Consider the following 7,500-nt stretch of genomic DNA (forward strand, 5'->3'; position numbering starts at 1 on the left):
GAGGAAGCAGTAGGAAAGGAGGAAAGAGGGAAGGAAGAAGAGAGAGCCAGTGATAAAAAAAGAGAAGGGAGATAGACAGGAAAAAGGGACGAAAATATGATAATTATCGAAGGCGACGGATAGTAGGAGAACGATAAAATAGAACAAGGAGATGAAGATGAAAAAAAGAAGAGGTGGAAGAAGGGAAAGCGCAAAAGGAGAAAAAGAGTGTGGGAGAGAAAATAGAATAAAATGCCTTCATATGCGAAGAGAAAATCCAGAGGCGAAATCGCGCTTTCAGAATCTCCAACGGTCATTTACCCGAGCCGAGAGTTAACCGCCAATTTGCACGACGCCAATTGGCCATCGTCGAACTCATGAGCACCAATCACAGCGCTCGCCTCGTGGATACTCACTGTGATTGGTTGTCGGAGGATCGGGTTGGCAGATTGTGATTGGTGACTTTTTATTTAAAATTAGTTATTAGCTAGTTGAGAAAGAGAAAGAGAGAGAAAGAGAAGGAGAAAGAGAGAAAGAAAGAGAGGGAGAAAGAGAGATAGAGGGGGCGAGGAAGAGAGAGAGAGAGGGAGAGAAAGAGGGGAGACAGAGAGAGAGGGAAGGAGGGATGGCGAGAAAGAGAGAGAGAGAGAGAAGGTAATGAATTCTACTAAATATTCCTAACTACTGAAAAAAAAACAGGAATATATAATCTTTCAGACCATCAATTATCAAAATCACCAACGTATAATTTGCATTACGTAACATTCATCTCCTGAAATACGTAACGAAATCGAAAGATGTCATTAATTCGGCCGCTATACTTTACATAACTGGTGATTAGTATTATACAGGCCCTCATTAGGAAGCAGACGAGGAGGGGAGGAGGAGGAGGGAAAGAGGGAGGGGGAGGAGGAAGAGGGAAGGGCGGAGGGGAAACTAAGTATAAAGCGAAAAGAAAGCGAGAGCAGAGAGAGAGATATAGACAGCAAGAGAGAGAGAGAGAGAGAGAGAATTACATATATACTGTATATATATATATATATATATATATATATAAAGAGAGAGAGAGAGAGAGAGAGAGGAGGGGCTTGGGGGGGGTGGGGTCGGCAGGCACCGTGCCAGGCTGCCTGAAAGGTGTCTTCGCTACATTGAAGGTTTCCGCCGCCCAGCTGCCTGTTGTCCCGTTTCCCGAACCCGGAGGAAGAGGAGGAGAGGGATAAAGGAGGGAGCAGAGGAAGAGGATAAGGAAAGGAAGAGAGGAGGAGGAGGAGGGGGATAAAGGAGGGAAGAGCGGAAGAGGATAGAGAATGGGAGAGAAGGAGGAGGGGGATAAAGGAAGTAAAAGAAAGGAAAAGAGGAAGAGGATAAATATGGGAAGGGAGGAGGGAGAGGAGCAGGATAAAGGAGAAGAGAGGAAAAAGGGGAAGAGAATAAAGAAAGGAAAAGAGGGCGAGCAGGAAGAAGATAAATGAAGGAAGAGAGGAAGAGGATAAAGAGTTAAGAGAAGAGAAGGAACAAGATAAAGAAGTGAAGAAGAGGAGGAGGACGATAAGAGAGGGAGGTGAGGAGGAGGATAAATGAGATGAGAGGAGGAGGACGAGGAGGATAATGGAAGGAAGAGGATAGCGGAGAAGGGGGGAAGAGGAAGAGGGGGATAAAGGAGAAGCAAGGGAATAGGACGAAGAAGTTAAAGAGAGAAAGAAATGAAGGATAAATCGAAGGAGGCGGAAGGAAAAGAAACAAAAGCGAACGAAGACAGAGGAAATAAAGAGATAAAAAAGAGGAAGATAAAAAGTAGGTAGTAAATGAGAATAAAAGAGAAGAGGAAAACAAAGTAAATAAGGAGAAGAAGAAGAGACAAAGAAGAAAAGCAAAAAGAGGATAAAGAGAGGAAGCAGGAGAGGAGAAGGATGATAAAGAGGACAAAGAAATGAGAAGAAGAGTAAAGAGAAGAAGAAAAGGAGTAATAGGAAAATTAAGAGAAAATAAGAGAAGAGAAATGAAGGAAAAAGGAAATTTTCAGAAGGGGGAGAAAATAGTGAGAAGAAGAATAAATAAAGAAGAATGAACAGAAGAGAACAGAAGGAATGGAAGACCAAGAATAAAATAGGGAAGAGAGGAAGAGGAAGTGGAAAAAAAGTGAATAAAGAAACGTATAGGGATGATGAAGAGGAAGCAAAATATGTTTATTTTTTTCTCTCTCTTTCTTCCTTCTTTCCCTCCCTCTTTATTATTCTTTGTTCTGCTCGTTTTTTCTTTTCTTTTCTTTTCTTTTCTTTTCTTTTCTTTTCTTTCTTCGAGGTAGGCGAAGATGGAATGTATATTTTAGAAAATGGTATTTTTTAAGCGTCGTTCCGTTCGGTGCGGAGACGTAAATGGAGGAAGATGATGATGAAAAGAGGGAGAAAGAGGGGAGGAGGAGGAAGGAGGGAGGAAGGAAGGGAGGGAAGGAAATAAGGAGGGAGGGAAGAGGGGAAGGAGGATAGGAATGAGTAAGAAAGTAATTGAGAGAGAGAGAGAGAGAGAGAGAGAGAGAGAGAGAGAGAGAGAGAGAGAGAGAGAGAGAGAGAGAGAGAGAGAGAGAGAGAGAGAGAGAGAGAGAGAGTGAGTGAGAGAGAGAGAGGATATATATATATATATATATATATATATATATATATATATATATATATATATATATATATATATATATAGAGGAGAGAGAGAGAGAGGAGAGAGAGAGAGAGAGAGAAGAGAGAGAGAGAGAGAGAGAGAGAGAGAGAGAGAGAGAGAGACCAAGAAACCTCCACAGACGAACAGGGCATTTGAGAGAAATATTACAGTTAACTCGACCAATTCATTACACAAACTAACGGCTTTTGTACTGCAGTCAGACATAAATCTCTCCTTTGTGCTCGCTGCCACAAGAAATGTCTTTTATTAAGCCACTACATACATAATACGATAATGTATTCTTTGCATTGTGGGCCTTTCCTTGCGTGCTGATGAAAGAACGATAAGGTTTCGGTATTCGTTTCCAGTGGCTTTGTTCTGTTGAGAAAACAAGGAGATTGGTTTATCATATCAAGAAGAGAAATATTTTGCATTCTTGGTTAGTGTGTGGCGAATGAAATGAAATGGTGATTGAATAACGTAAAGAATATTAAAAACTTTAAAGTAAGCTTAGGGAAATTAATAGACAGACATAAAAATAAATATTTACTATATTTACGCCAAACATATGGGCAAAATATTACAATAAAAACGGAAAAGGGAGGAGGAGGAGGAGGAGGAGGAGGAGGAGGAGGAGGAGGAGGGAAAATGATGAATGGTGAGGAGGATGCAAAGGAGGAGGAGAAATAGGTGGAGAGAATAACGAATATAGTAAGGATGATGATGATGGTAATAATATTAATGATAATAATAATAATAAGGGTTATAGTATTAATGATAATAAAAAACAAAGATTATAGTAATAATGATAATAATGATAATATTAATAATATTAATAATAATAATATTAATAATAACAATAATAATAATAATAATAATAATAACAACAGTAATAATGATGATGATGATGATGGTGATGAAAATGATAACGAAAATATAATAATAAGCAGAAAGCACTCGGAATGCAAGTACACAAAAGTTCTTATAAGTATGAATAGAGAGAGAGAGACAAGTATACCGTATACTGTTAAAAGTAGACCGATTTCCTATGAGTGTTTGCAATGGTGAAAAACTCTTTGGTGTCCTGATCTGCAAGCTACCTAATTCCTAATGCCAAATCATGAAAAGGATGATAATTGTAATAACGATAATAATAATAAAAATAATAATAATAATAAAAATAATGATAGTAATAATAACATTGATATTAACAATGATGATGATGATAATAATGATAATGATGATTGAACTACTACTAATATTAATAATAATAACAATAATCTTATTGATAATGATAATAAAGATAATGATAATGGTATTCATAATAAGAATGATAATAATGATAATGATAATAATAATGATGATAAAGAATGATAATAAAAAATAATGATAATAATAAAAAAAATCATAACTACAACGACAATAAAGAAAAGAAGAACAATAATAACAGTAATTATAATGATAATAATAATAATAATAATAGTAATAATAATGATAATGATAATGATAATAATAATAATGACAATATTAATGATAGTGATAGTAATGATAATAATAATGATAATGATAATGATAACAACAACAACAACAACAACAACAACAACAACAACAAAAAGATAATAATAATGGTAGCAGTAGTAGTAGTAGTAGTAGTAGTAGTAGTAGTGGTAGTAGTAGTAGTAGTAGTAGTAGTAGTAGTAGTAGTAGTAGTAATAATAATAATAATAATAATAAACAAAAATAATATAATAATAATAAAAAAATAATAAAATATAATAAAAATAATAAAATACAGTGCTACATGAAGGTCAACAAGGTTATAGCCTTATCAGAACTGAATCAAAAACGGAAACAAACTTTAGTTTAGGGGCGCTGGTAATGTTGTTGCTGAGAGGGTTTGGGCACAAACCCATAAATCCAAGGAAAGCAGGACGCCACATTGGAGGAGAAGAATTTTGGAAAAACAAAAGGAACTACGCAAGGATTTAGGACATTTAAAATTTAGAATGAAAAGAAAGGAGTTTGCAAAATGGGGGTTTACCAAAATAAAAGCTTGAAAGGAAATATCGCATAGTAGAAAAAGGTATTGATGTGTCCATGAAGAAGTACAACAGGGGTTAGTTGCAATTGGGCAAACTTGAAAGATATGACAATGGACAGAGCAGTACAGACGGAATCGCTTGTTTGAAACAAATCAAAAGAAATTGTTTGAGGAATTAGACAGAGTAGAAAAACACACGGGGGTGCCTGATTGCAGAGGAAAGTACTCGCCTTTGGAGTGACATAGGGGAAAAAACCAGTAAACAAAGAAAATCTGGAATGGCTGAGAAATGTGGAGGAAGAGTTAACATGGCTAGGGTACAAGATGACATACACATTGAAGTGACGAAATTGAAGAAGCAGGTGAGAAAAATGCAAATTGGAAAAGCCCAGCCTGATGAGTTCAGGGGTATTGGATAAAGAATTTAAAGTTAATTTTTGCATGGTAGTATAGAACATCAACTTGACAGGTGTCTCCAAGAAAATAACGTGTCGTCAGGGATGGGCACGGGGAAAACATTACTGTGTGTGAAGAACTGGAGAAAGGAAAGAAAGTAGCAAATTTTCAGGCCCATCGCATGTTTACCTCCTTTTGTGGAAATTGCTGACAGGATCTTTAGGGGAAAAAACTGTATGAACATCTTGAGCAATCAAACATATTACCTTGGGAACAAAGGGATTTAGAAAAGGAAGCCGAGGGACAAAAGACCAACTACTCTTTTGAAAAATTTATTGATCCAACATCACTGGCTGTTGCATGGATTGACTATCACAAAGCATTTTGACATGGGGGCCCCACAGTTGGATAATGAAGTCTATGAATATGTTTGGAGTAGCAGTGAATGCCAGGTCCTTCATAAGCGATCAATGAAACATTGGAACACATAGCTGAATGCGGGCCCAAAAAAGACTTGGAAATGTTTAAAATAAAGCGAGGGAATTTTCAGGGGATGCCTATCCCCACTCCTGTTTGTAATGACAAAGATCCCATTGACACTGATACTGAGGAAGGGCAAACATTTTCCCATGAAGTCAAGAAAAAAGGCTAGAGAATCAACCACTTACTGTTCATGATTGATCAAAACTATTTGCGAAAAATGAGGATCAAATAGACAGTTAGTAAATACAGTAAAAATATTCTCAGAAGATATCAAAATGGAGTTTTTAATTATCAAAATTTTGGCGTGTTAATCTGAAAAAGGAAAGGTGTTGAAAGTGATGGCCTGTGCATCCAGATGATAAAATGATGGGAAATATTGAGGAAACTGGATACAAGTATCTTGGGATTTTGGAAGCGGAAAGGCATTAAACATGATGAGATGAAAGAAGAATTGACGAAAAATACATTTAGAAGAGTCAGAAAAATACTGAAATCGAAGTAAACGGGGGAAACACAATTGCAGCCATCAATTCAAGAGGGTTTCAATCGTCAGATATGGGGGGGGGGGGGATCATAAAGTGGACAAAGAATGAATTGGAAATTGGACAGAAAACAAGAAAAATGATGACAAATGTATGGTGCAAAAACCACCCTAAAGCAGATGTTTGATAGGCTATATTTGCAGAGATGTAACTGTGGGAAGGCTTGATAGGAGCTGAAAAATGTGTGCAGGCAGAAGTAAAATAGTCTTGACAAGTACCTAAGTGCATCAGAGGAAAAAATTTGAAAGAAATAAAACCTCAGTAGTACCCTGAAAACAAAAAGTTTTGGGAGGAGCAAAGAGGATATACAGAAGAAACATCGAGAGGAATATGAAGTAAAGCACTGCATGGCCATTCCAAAAAAGGGTTTGAAAAAGTAAAAGGCAGTAAATCATGGGAGTGGTTGAAAAAGGGCTATTTGAAAAAGAAACAGAAAGTACAATTATAGCCCGCACAAGATCAGGCTCTTTGTACAAGGAATATGACAAAAACGGTGTATGGAGAGAACGTTGATTCAACTTGTAGGGTATGTGGTCTGCAATGAAACAGTGGCGCATATTGTGGCCAAAATGCCAAAAACTAGCACAGAAAGAATATAAACAGGTGAGACATGATAATGTTGCAAAAGTAATCCACTGGAAGCTTTGTGAGAAATGGGGATTTGGGAAATCTGATCAGTGGTACACACACAAGCCTGAGTAAGTGCTGGAATCAGAAGACTGCATGATTTTATGGGATTTCCCCATACAGACCGACAAGACACTAGAGCACTACAGACCTGGTATCACTGTAATTGAGAAAAGACCAAGAAGTGCCTTCTCATCGACCCAGCATGCCCATTGACACACGTATTGAAAAGAAAGAAGAAGAAAAGTGTAACAATTACTGCGACCTGAAATATGAAATTGCAAGAATGTGGAGAATGAAAGATGTTGAAATTATTCCAGTAGTAATAGGGGCATTAGGGACAGTGACAAAGCAGGTCGAGAAATGGATACAGAAGCTGGATTTGGAAATTACAGTTGAAATGTTACAAAAACCTTGTTTACTAGGAACAGCAAGAATAATACGAAAAGTACTGGACATGAAGGGAAAAGTAAAAGAGAAAGAAGCTACAATACCTAAGACCACTGGTTGTGGTCCGCTACTGCAGCTCATTCACCAAGACCAATCTTGAGAGTACCAGAAATAATAATAATAATGATGATGATAATAATAATAATAATAATAATAATAATAATAATAATAATAATAATAGAAGATAATAATAAAGACGATAATAGATAAGAAAATAATAATGATAATAACTACAACAATGGCCAACTCACCCATAAAATTTCTTCGAAAACCATCACGCAAACAAACAAAGCGAAGTCGACAAAGACACAGCCTCCTTTCGGAAGTAAT

Source organism: Penaeus monodon, chromosome 42 (assembly GCF_015228065.2).
Source record: "Penaeus monodon isolate SGIC_2016 chromosome 42, NSTDA_Pmon_1, whole genome shotgun sequence".
NCBI lineage: Eukaryota > Metazoa > Arthropoda > Malacostraca > Decapoda > Penaeidae > Penaeus > Penaeus monodon.